Source organism: Narcine bancroftii, assembly GCF_036971445.1.
Source record: "Narcine bancroftii isolate sNarBan1 chromosome 12 unlocalized genomic scaffold, sNarBan1.hap1 SUPER_12_unloc_1, whole genome shotgun sequence".
Classification (NCBI taxonomy): domain Eukaryota; kingdom Metazoa; phylum Chordata; class Chondrichthyes; order Torpediniformes; family Narcinidae; genus Narcine; species Narcine bancroftii.
Window position 1 is genome coordinate 268255 of NW_027211807.1, and position 18120 is coordinate 286374.

The window sequence follows — 18120 nt, forward strand, 5'->3', positions numbered from 1 at the left end:
ATTTTTATTATGAGAATGGCATGATATTTTACTGCTATACAGAAGTGTTACAAACCATGTGTAACAAACATCAATAGGCAATGAACCAGACAATGTTTAATTTTAAAACACTAGCTTTATTTCTAACTGACAAAAGGCAAAGGAGGAAAAACCCAACACCCAACCCCAACCAACCAATTTTCCCCTGCATCCGCTGCAACCGTGTCTGCCTGTCCCACATCGGACTTGTAAGCCACAAACGAGCCTGCAGCTGACGTGGACATTTACTCCCTCCATAAATCTTTGTCTGCGAAGCCAAACCAAAGAAGAAGAAGAAATTATAGTCTTAACTCTTAAACTATCCTTAACACTAAATCTATCCTCAGCTATGCACAGGTGTGTGTGTGTGTGTGTGTGTGTGTGTGTGTGTGTGTGTGTGTGTGTGTGTGTGTGTGTGTGTGTGTGTGTGTGTGTGTGTGTGTGTGTGTGTGTGTGTGTGTGTGTGTGTGAGAGAGAGAGAGAGAGAGAGAGAGAGAGAGAGAGAGAGAGAGAGAGAAAGAGAGAGAGAGATCCAAACCATTACAGTCCATGCCAAAATCCAAAAGGTTTCTTCAAAGTTCAGTTCAGTCATTCAAATAATTCTAACAGGACTTTGAAATTTGATGTCCAGAATTAATGTTGAACTGATAGGAAGACTGGAATTGTGACTGTTACAGACTATGAAATCTGCTTGCTTGTCTTTGAAGAAATGTCCATCCAGACGAGCTGTGGTCATAACATTCCTGGTCCTTCTGTAGGCAAGACTCAACCTGGGTGGCATCCACGAAGCTTCCAAGACCCTGTTTCTCCAAGTGACCTCCACTGTTAGTCACAATCAAAATGAAGCACTTTACTTCCTAAAAAGACCCCTTCTGGCACAGGTCAATCCAATGAAAAGGTCCATTGTGACTTTGCAAATGTATTAAATTTTGGAACAGACAATGGCAAACCTTCCCTCAGTTCTTCATATATTAAACTACTAAAACACAAATACAGAGTGGCCACTGGGATCTTCTTCTGTTTTCTCCAGCTTAGATCATTTTTAAAAGAAAGAGAGAAACCAAAATTGACCCCACCTGAAATTAGTGAAACTTAACATTCTGAATGGGGAATACACCCAAATTTATAACCAAAATGTACTCTCCTCTCCAAAGTGAAAGTGGGAAACCAGGTTTACAGAGGTCAAGGGAAAGATGAGAGTTGGACTCAGGAGTGGTGATTTCAGAAAGAAGCTGGTTAGATTGGTGTAAGGACAGCATGACATCAATTATACAATTTTTTCCACTGTGACAGAGTATTTAGAGGAGGTTTAGAGGTGGTGTTAGAGCAGGTTGGACACAAACATTTTAAAACGGAGATATTTGCAAAAATGCAACAAAGTAGCAACATTCAACAGCATGCCTGGGGAGCATGTGATATTTGCTGGCTGAGGAAAACAACTTTGCTCTCAGAAAGGGAGAGACCAGAAAGAGAAGTAGAGACAGAAATCAGTTTGAGAGAGACAAGCTGGCAAATGTTGGAAGTCTGTCTGGTCAAAGGAGAAGACTAGCTGTCTGAAAGGAAGAGGATCATCTGGAGAACTCCAAAGAGGGAATGTTTTGTCAGCAAGTTTGATTGGAAACCAATCAGATGCGGATGTCAAACAAAAGAAATCTCTTTCAGAAAACCAACCAGAATGCTTCTGAATGGTAACCATTTGCCTTTTAAGCACCAAAGACTGGTGAACTTTATTAATGCTAACTTCCGTGCACTGTACGAGAATTGCCTGCAACCAGTGAGATTGGACTGTGATCCAAAGAACTTTTCTAAGCTCATATACCCACTACACACACCTGCGCTTAGTATTAGAGGGGGAGGAAATTAAGTAGGTTAAGTAAGTTGATAGTGTGAGAAACAGAAGTACCTTCACAGAATTTGCTTGAGACAAAAATTGAGAACAAAGAACTTTTATTATATTATTACAACAATGCAAAGTTGGGTGCTTCCCCTTACCCTGGGAATACACCCATATACTGAGGCTGACCTAACTTTTATACATTTCATTTCATTACAGAGATACCTTCCCCCTAACATTCATCTGCCTCCTGGATTGGTTTAGCATTAGGTAATTCTGCCCACGTGGATTCTAACTTCTTATCAGTTTATGTGCCTTCCTGCAAACTTGTTAGCCAGGAAATATCATGACTTTGTTCTTTACTCATTAATCAATCCCCAAGACTTGCTAAAGCTATTTACTTGCTATCGTGTTTTGAAGATCCTTATTTTATTGTACTTTTATAACCCTTCCTCCCATTCCAGCATCCCTTCACCCTGATTTAACCCATAATATTTATTTTCTAATGAGCACTTGCTTGACTCGTCACATTCCAGTATCCCTTCACCTTAAGTTAACCCATAATACTTCATTTCTAATGAGCACTTGCTTGACTCCTCATGTTCCAATATCCCTTCACCTTGTTAACCCATAATACTTCATTTTTAATTAGCATTTGCTTGACTCCTCACATTCCACTATCCCTTACAATCCACCCTTTTTCTTTAGCTACGGTTAGTAAATCCCCATTCGGTAATGTTCTGTTAAGCTTGGTCCCTTTTCCAGCGAGTGAGTAAACGAACTGCGGCTTCAGCGTCATCAGATGGAGTTTGGGAAGCATACATCATTTGGGTTGTTGTGACCTGCCGAAGGGCCGTTGAATTAAACACTGCACACAAGTCTTTAGGCAGGGGAGCACCATAATGGCCAGAATAGTGAGTCCAGCTGCTATACGGGCTGTGGGTATCAGACTCCAGTTACCAATAAAAGTCTAGTTCATCCCACACCGGACCAAGGTTGCCCTGTCTGAACCTGGGCATGGGAAGATTTTCAAACTCCTGAAGTGTCTTTAACCGCCTGACCGTTGTGAGCATTGTCCTTAACCAGTCTTTCACAAACGCTGCCTTCAGCAGCCAACGAGTAATCCAGAGCCAGGCGGTTTTGTTGAACTGTGGCTCGTATCTGTCGTTTTTCTTCAGACCCTAAATTCAGGGCCATTGCTATCTGTTCGGTGATGATCTCCAAGGCTGCCTGGAGTCTGATTAAATGATTTAAGTGCCAAGCAGCTTTAGTATTCTGGAGCAGCTTACTTTGTTTACAGCTGGAACTCCCCTTACAGTGGTGTTTTTTTTTAACATTCCGAATATCTGTGTGACCAAAAGGATGCATTACAGGAGACCAAGTTGGGGAGGGGTGTTTCTTGTCACTTAACCTGTGAGTTGCAGCTTGTCTGTGAACATTAGCATAAGTATCACTGAGCCTGTGAGTTGCAGCCTGTCTGTGAACATTAGCATATGTATTAACTCTATCTCTGCCACATGTACAATCCTGACTACCATTCTGTCTGTCTTTGTCCCACCATTTCCTTTGTGCTATCCCTTTAAAACCTCTCTTTAATACCTGTGGAGGCCAAAATACAAATCAAATCTACTCCTCTAGAGCCGTTCTGTTCCCCTGGTCCATGTGAGGTCCTCCATCAGCCAGCTCCCCACCATGACTACCAGCCCCCCCACATCTCCATCGGGCACACAAAACTCAAAACGGTCAACCAGTTTACCTATCTCGGCTGCACCATTTCATCAGATGCAAGGATCGACAATGAGATAGACAACAGACTCGCCAAGGCAAATAGCGCCTTTGGAAGACTACACAAAAGAGTCTGGAAAAACAACCAACTGAAAAACCTCACAAAGATAAGCGTATACAGAGCCGTTGTCATACCCACACTCCTGTTCGGCTACGAATCATGGGTCCTCTACCGGCACCACCTACGGCTCCTAGAACGCTTCCACCAGCGTTGTCTCCGCTCCATCCTCAACATCCATTGGAGCGCTCACACCCCTAACGTCGAGGTACTCGAGATGGCAGAGGTCGACAGCATCGAGTCCACGCTGCTGAAGATCCAGCTGCGCTGGATGGGTCACGTCTCCAGAATGGAGGACCATCGCCTTCCCAAGATCGTATTATATGGCGAGCTCTCCACTGGCCACCGTGACAGAGGTGCACCAAAGAAAAGGTACAAGGACTGCCTAAAGAAATCTCTTGGTGCCTGCCACATTGACCACCGCCAGTGGGCTGATAACGCCTCAAACCGTGCATCTTGGCGCCTCACAGTTTGGCGGGCAGCAGCCTCCTTTGAAGAAGACCGCAGAGCCCACCTCACTGACAAAAGGCAAAGGAGGAAAAACCCAACACCCAACCCCAACCAACCAATTTTCCCTTGCAACCGCTGCAATCGTGTCTGCCTGTCCCGCATCGGACTGGTCAGCCACAAACGAGCCTGCAGCTGACGTGGACTTTTTACCCCCTCCATAAATCTTCGTCCGCGAAGCCAAGCCAAAGACAAGACTATGACTATATTTTATATCTATGCCCTGCCTACATTCTAAAGGTAACTAATTGTCACCTCTGTTGCCCCTATTCCAGGAGGACTTAAAACATCGTGAGTAATTTAGGGATGTCCCAAAAACGGAAACCAACAAGTAAACAATACAGTAAATGGTAAAAACAACATTACAGCACTTTTTCCCGGCGTAGTGTAACTTTCAGATCAGAAGGATGAAGGACAGTACACCCGGTGGAGGGTAGATTATCAATGTCTTTAGTCCATGGATCAGCAGCTTGTTTAATTCATTGAATTTGAGTCCACCCCTTTTCTTTCGTTCGCACTGCAGTGTCTGTAATCAAAAGTACACAATAGGGGCCATCCCAGACAGGTTTTAGTTGGTGATCTTGCCATGCTTTTACATATACCCAATTACCAGGTTTAATAGAATAAATAGGATACTCCAGAGGTGGGCAGTAACAGCTGCATGTCTATTATCTCCGGAAGCGCAGCCTGTTTGGCAGCTGCATAAGCCTGTCGGTTCCCCTGTGCTTCAGGACTGTCACCACTTTGACGGATCAGTACATGAACTACAGCTATTTCCTCAGGTAATGTAAGAGCATCTAGAGATTGGACAATTAAGTTTTCATGGATCAACTTTTGTCCTTTTCCAGTTATCATTCCCCACTTTTTCCAGATCTCCCCAAAGGTGTGCATTACACCAAAAGCATACTCTGAGTCTGTGTAGATCATGCCCACCTTGTTCTCTAAACCCTGGAGAGCTCTACAGAGGGCATACAATTCACAAGATTATGCTGACCAATGACCGGGAAGGTGACAGGCTTCAATCACCACTCCTTCTTTCCCATCCACTACACTATACCCGCTATATTGAGTGCCATCAATGAAACGAGAAAATCCATCAATAAACCACCTTTCTCCCTCCTGTAAAGGCTCATCACTTAAATCCTCTCTAATTTTTGTCTGTAAATCTATTACCTCTAAACATACATGCTCTAAAATTTATTGTATTGTCAGAATTTGGAGAAACCAAGAAAGCTGCTGGATTGTGTTCTTTATTCGTAATCAGGGTCAAATCATCCCTATCCATTAGGATCGCTTCATATTTTAAAATTCTAGAGTCTGTGAGTCACCTTCTAGCACGTTGTAAGTGAATATTGCAGACTGTGTGAGGGGTGTGAACCATCATCGGGGCACCAAACATAATCTTTTGTCCTTCCTCATCTAAAATAGCAGTGGCTGCGATGGCTTGCACACACTCTGGCCAACAACGACAAACAAGGTTTAAAGCATTTGACAGAAAAGCAACTGGCTGTCTACAGCCTGCCCTCTGTTGTGTTAGTACTCCGGTGGCTACACTTTCTTTCGCATTGGTATATAGGTCAAATGGCTTATTTAGGTTGGGTAAAGCCAACACTGGGGCACTAATAAGGCACTGTTTCACCAAGTTAAAATCTTTAATCTCTTCCTCTGTCCAGACAACAGCTTCGCCCCTAGAATTGTGAGTTTATCATAGAGAAATCTGACCAGGCTAGAATAATTTTCAATCCAGATTCTACAGTATCCCACTAAACCAAGGAATTTCCTAAGTTCTTGGGCATTCTTGGGAGGGGGTATCTGTAGAATACCACGTCTCCTCTCTGGACTTATTTTCCTAGTTCCCTGTCTTACCAGATGAACTACGTATTTAACTTCTGATTGAACAAATTGTAATTTGGATTCGCCCACCCTGAGGCCCGTATTCTCCAGAAAATTCAAAAGTTCAACAGTATACTGTTTAACTAATTTGTATGTTTTTCCTGTAATTAACAAATCATCAACATATTGTATCAACTGACAATTCTCACTCCGAGGAGCCTCATCTAGTATTTGTTCTAAGACCTGACCGAATAAATCTGGTGATTCTGTAAAGCCCTGGAGAAGGACCGTCCACCGATATTGATTCTTGCATCCAGTAAAAGGATTTTCCCATTCAAAGGCAAACATGTCTCTGCTCTCTGTTGCTAACGGTCAGGTCCAGAAAGCATCTTTGAGGTCAATCACACTAAACCATTTACTCTGGGGATCGATTTTACCCATTATTGTATAGGTATTAAGTACAACCGGGTGACGAGTGAGAATAATTTTATTCAACTCCATCAAGTCCTGCACTAATCGATAGGTACCGTCTAGATTTTGGACAGGTAAAATTGGGGTATTAAAAGGTGACATACAAGGTTCGAGTATACCATCTTTCACCAACTGGTCAATTACTGGCTGCAGCCCCTTTCGGCCAGCCATAGGAATTGGATACTGTTTTCGTCTAACTACTTGTTCAGAATCTTTTAAAGTAACTTGCAGGGGAGGAATATCTAACACTTCTCTATTGCCTCTTTCTGCCCATACTCCAGGATTTATTAGTTCTCGATCTTCCTCGCTTAAATCATACAATTGAACCCTGATACCTGATTCCTGTGGTCTGGTGCCGATAGCCAATTGGTCCTGTAAATCTCATCCTAACAAACAAACTCCAGCTTGGGGAACTAGTAAAATATCCTCTGTTATTATCTTTTCTCCCATTTGTATTCTTATATCCCTTAATACAGGGATTGTAAAGTCTCTTCCTCCTACTCTCGAAATCATCACTGTCCCCTCTATCTTAACACCCACGGGTGGTTGTAAAGTACTAGACCAGGCTGCCCCAGAATCTACTAAAAAGGTCATCTTGTCACTGTTGGGTCTTATGCTTAAATTTACCAGTGGTTCACCGTGAAGCCCCACAGTGTGTATTGACTGAGAACCGTGACCGCCCTCCATTCATAATCTGCTTCCATCTGTCCGACTCTGGCTTTACCCTACCCTTAATTTAGCCTATATGTCGTCTGAGTCCAGCGTGCTCGTTAAATGAAGTGATAGGAGAATCAGTTTATTACACAGTATAAGAATAAAGCTTAACAGAGCTCTGGTTCAGTCGTTAGTTCATTGGTCACCTGAACAGTGAGTTATTCCCCAAGACTGACGTCTACTGTCCAGTCTCTACAGTTTATATAGCTCAACATTATCATACAGAACAAAAGTTGGCTTCCTTTGCTAGATTTCTTGTATAAGATTTATCACAAGTAATTTCCTGCTCTGCAGTTATCTGGGGTGTAGAGCTCCCATCTTTTTTAATCCTCAAGGTCAGAATATCCTGTTGTTTTGATCAGAAATCAATTCATACACCAGAAATACTAATTATTTCTTTGTTCTCATCTGGCCATATTCTTCTGTTCTACTAAAGACATCCTTCTGTCTTAGCTTCTTACTGATTCCATTCTTTTTGTTTCTGACAGTCTCTGTCAGATTCTTTTTGTTTGTGCTAATCAACACCTCCTTTTGCCTTAACATTCCTACTAAATTGTTTCATACATATCCTCTGTTTTGAATTTTTGGGAGCAGATGATTCTAAACCTACTGTAATCAGCCAACTTTGCTACATAATGTGGCTGCCCCTTACTTACATTACTCTTTCCCTTCACCATGAGGTAAACATTAAATTGCCACATAGTACTGGATCCATGCACACAAACTGAACAGTACATAAGCACACACTCCACACACTCCCCACAATTAATTAACCCCTATATTCCAACTCATCAATGCGTATCTCCCTGGCTTGCATTGCGCATTCTCTCTTAAAATGTCCCTCCTTTTTACAATGGTAGCAACTAATGCTCCCGTTTCCCAATTCCTACCGGGATTACCTTGAGGTCCCGGGAATGGTCATCATCCCTGGAATTCCCCTCGTCCCTTGCCCCTGCTCTGGTCTCTACTCTCCCACTCCTGGAGCTCCTCCCAATGTCCAAGAGCTGGCACACAGCCCCTACCCTTGCTGTTCCTCAACGACTTCCTTGACTGCCTGCATCAAAATCTTAGCCTTCCCTTCTGTTTATTGGGCATTCTCTCTTAAAATTACGCACCTCCGTACTAGTCAGGGGCACATTTAGGAAACTGAGACCCCCCTCCCATGGGAACTTCCCGTAAAGGTCGCATCCAGTTAATTTCTGGCTTATCCTCTCCTTTATAATGTCTAGATTCCTGTTCTCTGGGAAATGAAACAAAGGGTTCTGCCCTTTCTTCTCGGAGGGTCTCACACTGCTCTGAATTAAAGTCGCCTCTCTCTCTTGTCAATAGAGGTGGTAATCGAGTACTTTGTGAAGGGTCATCATACCACCCCTACTTTTTTCTCCTTTCTTTAGCTGTGGGGGGAGGAGGGGAAAGTGCAGAAGCGTAGAGCATAGGAGGGGGGGAGATAGGAGCGGGCATAGGAGGAGCATAAAGTGGAGGAAGGGAATGTAAAACATCCCATCCTTGTGTTTCAGGGACAAAATGTTCCTCATCCATCTTGTCTTACATTCCTTTTCATACAAAACCAGTTGATCAACCAATCCACTGAGCCAGCAGGCTGTATATTCTCTGCTCTCAATATTGTCTCTTTGATTTTGATGGAGCCAGATGTTCAAAGCCTGACATATCCAGTCTTCATCGGATCCGAATTTTGGCCAATATACCGAATTCCCTTTTATCGGGTTTTTTAACCCATTCCAGACAGCAATACCTGACCATGGTCTGTTTGTCTTTCCCACAGGTTTTCCCCGCACCCCAATCAGATAGCATTAATCCTAACAGACTTTGCTTAGTTATCTGATTGTCCCGTCGTTCCTTAGGACTATTTCCCTTGCTACTTACACCTCCCATACTAACAAGTAAGTAAAATTCCTCTTACCGGGATCCAGTAGCTATACCTAGCACGCTTCCTTAACATCCTCCCGTCGTTTGTTCTCAATGCCTCTTCTCGGATATCACTCGCTTCGTCCACTGACAAGTCACCCGCCGTCCGTGAGTCCAGCTGAATCACCCTGGGTGCACCTACCCTCGTCGTCGGGCACTCTGTCAGTGGAGGGAGTGGGATACCGGACGAGTCCCTATTTGTGAGAAACAGAAGTACCTTCACAGAATTTGCTTGAGACAAAAATTGAGAACAAAGAACTTTTATTATACTATTACAACAATGCAAAGTTGGGTGCTTCCCCTTACCCTGGGAATACACCCATATACTGAGGCTGACCCAACTTTTATACATTTCATTTCAGTACAGAGATACCTTCCCCCTAACATTCATCTGCCTCCTGGATTGGTTTAGCATTAGGTAATTCCGCCCACGTGGATTCTAACTTCTTATCAGTTTATGTGCCTTCCTGCAAACTTGTTAGCCAGGAAATATCATGACTTTGTTCTTTACTCATTAATCAATCCCCAAGACTTGCTAAAGCTATTTACTTGCTATCGTGTTTTGAAGATCCTTATTTTATTGTACTTTTATAACCCTTCCTCCCATTCCAGCATCCCTTCACCCTGATTTAACCCATAATATTTATTTTCTAATGAGCACTTGCTTGACTCGTCACATTCCAGTATCCCTTCACCTTAAGTTAACCCATAATACTTCATTTTTAATTAGCACTTGCTTGACTCCTCACTTATTACAATAGTAATAAGTTAAAGTTTAATTCTGTTTTCTTCTTCAAATATAATTAAAAACTACTTTTGTTTCAGTACCCCTTTGTGTTCTAGTGAATATCTATTGCTGCTGGTTTTTGGGGTCCCTGGTCACCGTAACATTTTATTGGGCTCGTCCTTTTGGCTTTGAAAATTGCAGTTTTATGATTTATTAGTTGATTGGGTTTTTTTGCAAACTATTTTGTCTGGAATTTTTGCAAGCTTTTTTTTGCAAGCTAACAAAGCTGGTGCCTGAAAAAACAGCAGCAATGGAAGTTGATACATTTTTGTTATAACCATCATCTATAGAGTGTTGGAACCAAGGGGTTAAGTTATCATGGAAAATATGCCTATGTACTATTCATTATGTATTCATTAATCCATTACTATGTAACTATTTACTATTTACTTCAATTATACTGTTTAAGGGAAATATTAATGCAATTAAGTATCAGCCACAGTATGTAGAAAAGTTGGCTGATGTATGTGTAGAATTTGCTGCCTCCAAATTCAAAGAGAGAAAATACTTCCTTCCCCAAGGTTACACTAAAACAACAGAATGTTCTGGCCTTGGAGATTAAGACGGGAGGGCTAAACCATAGATAATAGCAGAGCAGGAAATTGCTTGGGATAAATTTTGGGCAAGGAACTTATCAAAGAAAGCCAACTTTTGTTCAGTGTAACAATGTAGATCTATATAAACAGAAGAGACTGGACAGTAGGAGTCAGTCTTGGGGAATAGCTCACTGTGCAGGTGACCTATGAACTAACGACTGGACCAGAACTCTGTTAAGCTTTATTCTTGTACTATGTAATAAACTGATTGTGAAACCGAATACCTTCTCCTATCAATTCATTCAACGAGCACGCTGGACTTAGACCAAATTGAAGGGAGGGTAAAGCCAGAGTCCGACAAGAGCTGCAAAACAAGAAAAAAGAGGAACTGATGGCTATTTCTAAGGCTGGTTAAGCATTGAATGAGGAAAGTACAAATATTATAGTGAGATATTATATGAGTGAAGGAAAATTTGTTGAGGAAGACATCGAAAATTTTCCAGAGAATAGATCTTTTGAATTGCAATTGGAGAAATTGAGGGTGGAAGAAGAAAGAGAAAAAGGGATATACAAGGCAGAGAAAGCTAAAAAATGGAGGAAATATGAGTTAGAGGAAGCTGAAAGACAGAGGAAGTGAGGGAATTAGGAAATTGAAAGGGACAGACAGTTTCAAATAGAGAAGTTAAGAATGGAGAGGAAGAGAAGTAAGAGGATTAAGGCTGTTACTCCTGGGGAGAGGTTTTTGGCGAGTAGAGAGGTAAATCTAGTGCCTCCTTTTGATGAGGGAGATAAAAATACATATTTTCAGCTTTTTAAAAAGATTGCTGAGAGCTCAAGATGGCCCAAAGAAAAATGGCCTCTAATGATCCAAAGTGTATCGAGGGGAAAAGCACAAGGCACATATTCTAGTCTGACTGCAGAGCAACTGGGAAATTATGATACTGTTAAACAAGCAGTATTGAAAGCTTATCAGTTGGTTCCAGAGGCATATAGGCAAAAATGTAGGTGTTTGGTGAAAACATGAAATTAATCTTATATGGATTTTGCTCTGAAGATATCGGTATTTTGACCATTGGTGCTTGATTTTACTAATTAAGAGAATTGATATTAATAGAGGAAATTAAAAGGTGTGTCCTAAAGGAGATTAAATTATACCTGGATGAGAGAGACATGGGGACGTGGCTACGAGCCGCTAAATTAGCAGCTGAATTTGCTCTGATTTACAAAAGTACATTCCATAATAGTAGGCATTTTCAGAGATCTGATATGGAACAGATTAATAAACCTGTTCATGAGGTTAGAATGGAGTAGGATAGTAGGCCTGGAAAAAAATCTGGAGAAATTTTTTAAAATATGAAGGAAAGGTAGAAAAGGATAGAACTTCTGCATTTCTATGTCATTTTTGTAAAAAACCTGGTCATATGATTGCAAATTGTCTAGTCTTGAAAAGATAAAAGGAGATTTTAACAGAAGCATGTATTCAAACAGTGGAATTTAAGGAGAGCTGATTTGCAAAACCTGGTAAGGTCATGGATTTTTTCAAGCCTTTTGTGTCAGAGGGCTTTGTCTCAATAAATGAGGAAGAACCAGAGGTACTAGATAAAATTCTTAGAGATACTGAGGCTGCTCAATCAATGTTGTTGGAAAGTATTTTAACTCTGGATCAAATGACTGACACAGGGGAGACAACTTTGATTAAAATGTTGGAGAGGAGGTAGAGTCAATATTGCTTCACTATGTCGTGCTAAATTCAGAATTAGTTAATTGACCTGTTGTTGTATGAGTAATTTCAAAGTTACCCATGCAGGTAGTCTCATTTTTATTAGGGAATGATTTGGCAGAGGATAAAGTTGGGTCAGTTTTAAGATTAACAAATCAGCCTAGTAAGGATGTGGTCTATGACTAAGAAAATGATGACAGCTGAAGAAGATCCAGTTGATAGAGATTTGCCCAGTACTTCTGAGGTACTTTTGAAAGAGCAGGGTCATTGTAAGAGTAAAGATTTCTCTTTGTCAAGGAAAGAGTTAATTCAGCCACTGAAAATAGATGCAGATCTTGTTAGCTTAAGGGAGAAAGCAGTAATTGAACAGGAGATTAAAGAAATGGCTTGTGCATATTACTTGAAATGTGAACTGTTGGTGAGAAAATTGAGACCTCTTGATATTCCTGCAAATGAAGAGTGTGGGGAGTGATTCATCAGGTGGTTGTTCCTATAAATTACCAGAAGGAAATATTAGACCTAGCCCACAGTACACCTCTGAGTGGTCATCTTTGTGTAAAGAAACCCATGAATAAAATTTTGAAACCATTTTTCTGGCCTAGTTTGAGGAAGGATGTTGTAAATTGGTGCCAGACATGTCACATTTGTCATGTTATGGGGAAACCTAACCAAGGTCTGGTAACCAGTACTTATTAACAATTATATGTACAGTGTCAAGATTTCAAGAGACTATACCACTGAGAAATATTAAAGCCAAAATGGTGGTAAAGGCTCTGGAAAGATTTTTTTTACAGTGTTTGGATTACTGAAAGAGATCCAGAGTGATCAAGGATCTAACTTTATGCCTGGGTTGTTTCCGCAGTTGGGTTATGAGTTGGGAATAAAACAGATCACTTCATCTGAGTACCATCCTGACATTCAGGAAGCTTTGGAAAAATTTAATTCTATTCTTAAAAATATGATGAGAGTTTACTGTATAGAGAATGGAGAAGATTGGGATGAAGGTATTCATTTACTGTTATTTGGAGCAAGGAGGCTGTGCAGGAATTGTTAGGTTTTGTTAGAAAATGTGTTTGGACATCAGGTTAGAGGACTTTAATGTTTATAGAAGAACAGTGGGTTAATGAGGATGTGCAGTTGAATTTGCTAGATTAAGTTTCTAAATTTAAGGATAGGTTACAAAAAGTGTGGACTTTGGAATGGCTCAGAGTAAAATGAAGTGTTTATTTGACAGGAAAGCCTCAGGTGAGGAATTTTAAAACAGGAAGTAAAGTTTTAATTTTGTTCCCAACACTCAACAATCCTTTGAAAGCTAAATTTTCTGGACTGTACACAATTAAATCGAAACTGAACGATGTTAAGTTGTTAACACTTCAGGTAGAAGGTATAAAATTCATGTTTGTCACATAAATATGTTGATACCTTATTATGAGAATAAAGGTAGTGGAGGCCATTCTGTTTCAGAGGTGTTAGCTGTTGACAGAATGGAGGAAGAAATGGATCATAAGATTATGGAAACAGAATCTTGTGAGGGTAACCTTAAAGAAACCATGGTTCCTGTGTACCTGCCTAACTCAGCAATTTTGGAAAATTTGGAAGAAAAGTTAGGCCAAGTTAAGTTACAAGAGCAGATGCAGTTGAAAGAATTACTTTTGAAATACTCTAATTTGTTCCCTGATGTTCCAAAAAGGGCATTACTGATTTATCATGATGTAGATGTAAGAGAAGCAAATCTGATAAAACAGCACCCATATAGAATAAACATTCAAAAGAGTAAAATCATGGATCAGGTGGTGGAATATATGTAGAGGAATATTTGGCTTGGCTTCGCGGACGAAGATTTATGGAGGGGGTAAAAAGTCCACGTCAGCTGCAGGCTCGTTTGTGGCTGACAAGTCCGATGCGGGACAGGCAGACACGATTGCAGCGGTTGCAGGGGAAAATTGGTTGGTTGGGGTTGGGTGTTGGGTTTTTCCTCCTTTGCCTTTTGTCAGTGAGGTAGGCTCTGCGGTCTTCTTCAAAGGAGGTTACTGCCCGCCAAACTGTGAGGCGCCAAGATGCATGGTTTGAGGCGTTATCAGCCCACTGGCAGTGGTCAATGTGGCAGGCACCAAGAGATTTCTTTAGGCAGTCCTTGTACCTTTTCTTTGGTGCACCTCTGTCACGGTGGCCAGTGGAGAGCTCGCCATATAACACGATCTTGGGAAGGCGATGGTCCTCCATTCTGGAGACGTGACCCATCCAGCGCAGCTGGATCTTCAGCAGCGTGGACTCGATGCTGTCGACCTCTGCCATCTCGTGTACTTCGACGTTAGGGATGTAAGCGCTCCAATGGATGTTGAGGATGGAGCGGAGACAACGCTGGTGGAAGCGTTTTAGGAGCCGTAGAACATTACCATATAACCATATAACCAGTTACAGCACGGAACAGGCCAGTTCGGCCCTACTAGTCCATGCCGTAACAAAGCCCCACCCTCCTAGTCCCACTGACCAGTACCCGGTCCATACCCCTCCAGTCCTCTCCTATCCATGTAACTATCCAGTCTTTCCTTAAATGTAACCAATGATCCCGCCTCGACCACGTCTGCCAGAAGCTCATTCCACATCCCCACCACCCTTTTCATAAAGAAATTTCCCCTCATGTTCCCCTTGTAATTTTCCCCCTTCAATCTTAAACCATGACCTCTAGTTTGAATCTCCCCCACTCTTAATTGAAAAAGCCTATCCACGTTTACTCTGTCTGTCCCTTTTAAAATCTTAAACACCTCTATCAAGTTCCCTCTAAATCTTCTATGCTTCAGAGAAAAAAGCCCCAGTCTGCACAACTTTCCCCTGTAACTCAAACCTTGAAATCCTGTCAACATTCTCGTGAACCTTCTCTGCACTCTCTCTATTTTGTTTATATCTTTGCTATAATTTGGTGACCAAAACTGTACACAGGACTCCAAATTTGGCCTCACCAATGCCTTGTACAATTTCATGATAACCTCCCTACTCTTGAATTCAATACTCCAATTTATGAAGGCCAACATTCCAAATGCCTTCTTCACCACACCATCTACCTGAGTATCAGCTTTGAGAGTAATATTTACCACAACTCCTAAATCCCTTTGTCGCTCTGCACTTCTCAATAACCTACCATTTAATGCATATGACCTATTTAGATTTGCCTTCCCAAAATGTAACACCTCACACTTATTTGTATTAAATTCCATCAGCTATTTCTCAGCCCATACCTCCAGCCTTCCTAAATCACCTTTTAATCTACGGTAATCTTCCTCACTGTCCACAACACCACCAATCTTTGTATCATCCGCAAACTTGCTTATCCATTTCACCACCCCTACTTCCAGATCGTTAATATATATAAAACAAACAATAGTGGACCGAGGACTGATCCCTGAGGAACTGCACTAGTCACCGGACTCCAATTGGACAAACAATTTTCTACCACTACTCTCTGCCACCTCCCATCCAACCATTGCTGAATTCATTTCACTTCCTCCTTATTTATACCTAATGCCTCCACCTTTTTTCCTAACCTCCTGTGGGGAACTATGTCAAAAGCTTTACTAAAGTCTAAATAGACAACATCCACAGCTTTCCCTTCATCAAACTTTTTTGTAACCCCCTCGAAAAACTCAATCAGGTTTGTCAAGCATGATCTACCCCTGACAAAACCATGCTGATTCTTTCTTTGGCTTGGCTTCGCGGACGAAGATTTATGGAGGGGGTAAAAAGTCCACGTCAGCTGCAGGCTCGTTTGTGGCTGACCAGTCCGATGCGGGACAGGCAGACACGATTGCAGCGGTTGCAAGGGAAAATTGGTTGGTTGGGGTTGGGTGTTGGGTTTTTCCTCCTTTGCCTTTTGTCAGTGAGGTGGGCTCTGCGGTCTTCTTCAAAGGAGGCTGCTGCCCGCCAAACTGTGAGGCGCCAAGATGCACGGAAACCATGCTGATTACTCCCTAGCAATCCCTGTATCTCCAAATATTTGTAAATACCATCCTTCAGAATACTTTCCATCAACTTGCCCAACACAGACGTCAGACTCACGGGCCTATAATTCCCAGGTTTACATTTAGACCCTTTCTTAAACAGCAGAACCACATGTGCCATCTTCTAATCCTTTGGCACTAACCCTGTGGCCAGTGACATCCTAAATATCTCTGTTAATGGCCCCACTATCTGTCCACTAGCCTCCCTGAGTGTCCTTGGGAATATTTTGTCCGGTCCGGAGATTTATCCATCTTTATCTTTTTCAACGCAGCCTTCTCGGTTATCCTTATATGCTTCATTACCTCCATACCTCAACTGGTTCAATATTTTTTTCCCTAGTGAATACCGAGGCAAAGAAATCATTCAAAATTTCCCCCATTTCCTCTGACTTCTCACTCAACCTACCCTCACTATCTACAAGAGGTCCAGTTATATCCCTCACTAATCTTTTATTTTTAATGTACTTACAGAAACCCTTTGGATTTATTTTTACTCTGTCTGCCAAAGCCTCTTCATGCCTTTTTTTGGCATTTCTAATTTCTTTCTTAAGATTCCTTCTACACTCCTTGTAGTCCTCCTTCAAATTCTCAGCTCCCTGTTCTTTATACCTCTTGTACACCTCCCTTTTTCTCCTAACCAAATTTCCAATATTCCTCGAAAACCAAGCCTCCCTATGACTTCCAGCCTTTCCTTTGATCCTCACTGGTACATAACTACTCTGTTCCCTCAAAATTTCTTTTTTGAATATCCTCCATTTTTCATTTACACCCTCACCTGAAAATATCCTGTCCCACTCAATACTCCCCAAATCCCTTCTTATTCCTTCGAAATTTGCTCTTCTCCAATCCAGAACCTCAACTTTAGGCCCCTCCTTGCTCTTCCCTAAAACTACCCTAAAACTAACTGAGTTATGATCACTAGACCCAATTTATTCTCCAACATTAATGTCCGATACCTGACCTAGCTTGTTCCCTAACAGGAGATCCAGTATTACACCGTCCCGAGTCGGTTCTTCTACTAATTGATTTAGAAAACAATCTTGAACACATTTAACGAACTCTAGCCCATCCAGCCCTCTAACTGTATGGGTATCCCAATCAATGTAAGGAAAGTTAAAATTTCCCATGCTCACTATCTTATGATTCTCACACATATACGTTATCTCTCTACACATTTGTTCCTCTAGTTTTCTTAACCCATTTCTTTCTTCTTCTTCTTTGGCTTGGCTTGCGGACAAAGATTTATGGAGGGGGTAAATGTCCACGTCAGCTGCAGGCTCGTTTGTGGCTGACAAGTCCGATGCGGGACAGGCAGACACGGTTGCAGCAGCTGCAGGGGAAAATTGGTTGGTTGGGGTTGGGTGTTGGGTTTTTCCTCCTTTGCCTTTTGTCAGTGAGGTGGGCTCTGCGGTCTTCTTCAAAGGAGGTTGCTGCCGCCAAACTGTGAGGTGCCAAGAAGCACGGTTTGAGGCATTATCAGCCCACTGGCGGTGGTCAATGTGGCAGGCACCAAGAGATTTCTTTAGGCAGTCCTTGTACCTTTTCTTTGGTGCACCTCTGTCACGGTGGCCAGTGGAGAGCTCGCCATATAACACGATCTTGGGAAGGCGATGGTCCTCCATTCTGGAGACGTGACCCACCCAGCGCAGCTGGATCTTCAGCAGCATGGACTCGATGCTGTCGACCTCTGCCATCTCGAGTACTTCGATGTCAGGGATGAAAGCGCTCCAATGAATGTTGAGGATGGAGTGGAGACAACGCTGGTGGAAGCGTTCTAGAAGCCGTAGGTGATGCCGATAGAGGATCCATGATTCGGAGCCGAACAGGAGTGTGGGTATGACAATTGCTCTGTATACACTTATCTTTGCTAGGTTTTTCAGTTGGTTGTTTTTCCAGACTCTTTTGTATAGTCTTCCAAAGGCGCTATTTGCCTTGA

At 42.0% G+C, this 18120-nt stretch overlaps 1 long non-coding RNA gene across 1 annotated transcript in view; it reads right to left on the minus strand.

Annotated features, from left to right (window-relative positions):
* LOC138750122 (uncharacterized) overlaps nucleotides 1-9339 on the minus strand; it is a 38512-nt gene extending 29173 nt beyond the window's left edge. Inside the window, exon 1 of the long non-coding RNA XR_011349080.1 lies at nucleotides 9142-9339. This is a non-coding gene — a long non-coding RNA (uncharacterized lncRNA). The remainder of the gene's footprint in view (nucleotides 1-9141) is intronic.
* Between the last annotated feature and the right edge of the window lie 8781 nt (nucleotides 9340-18120).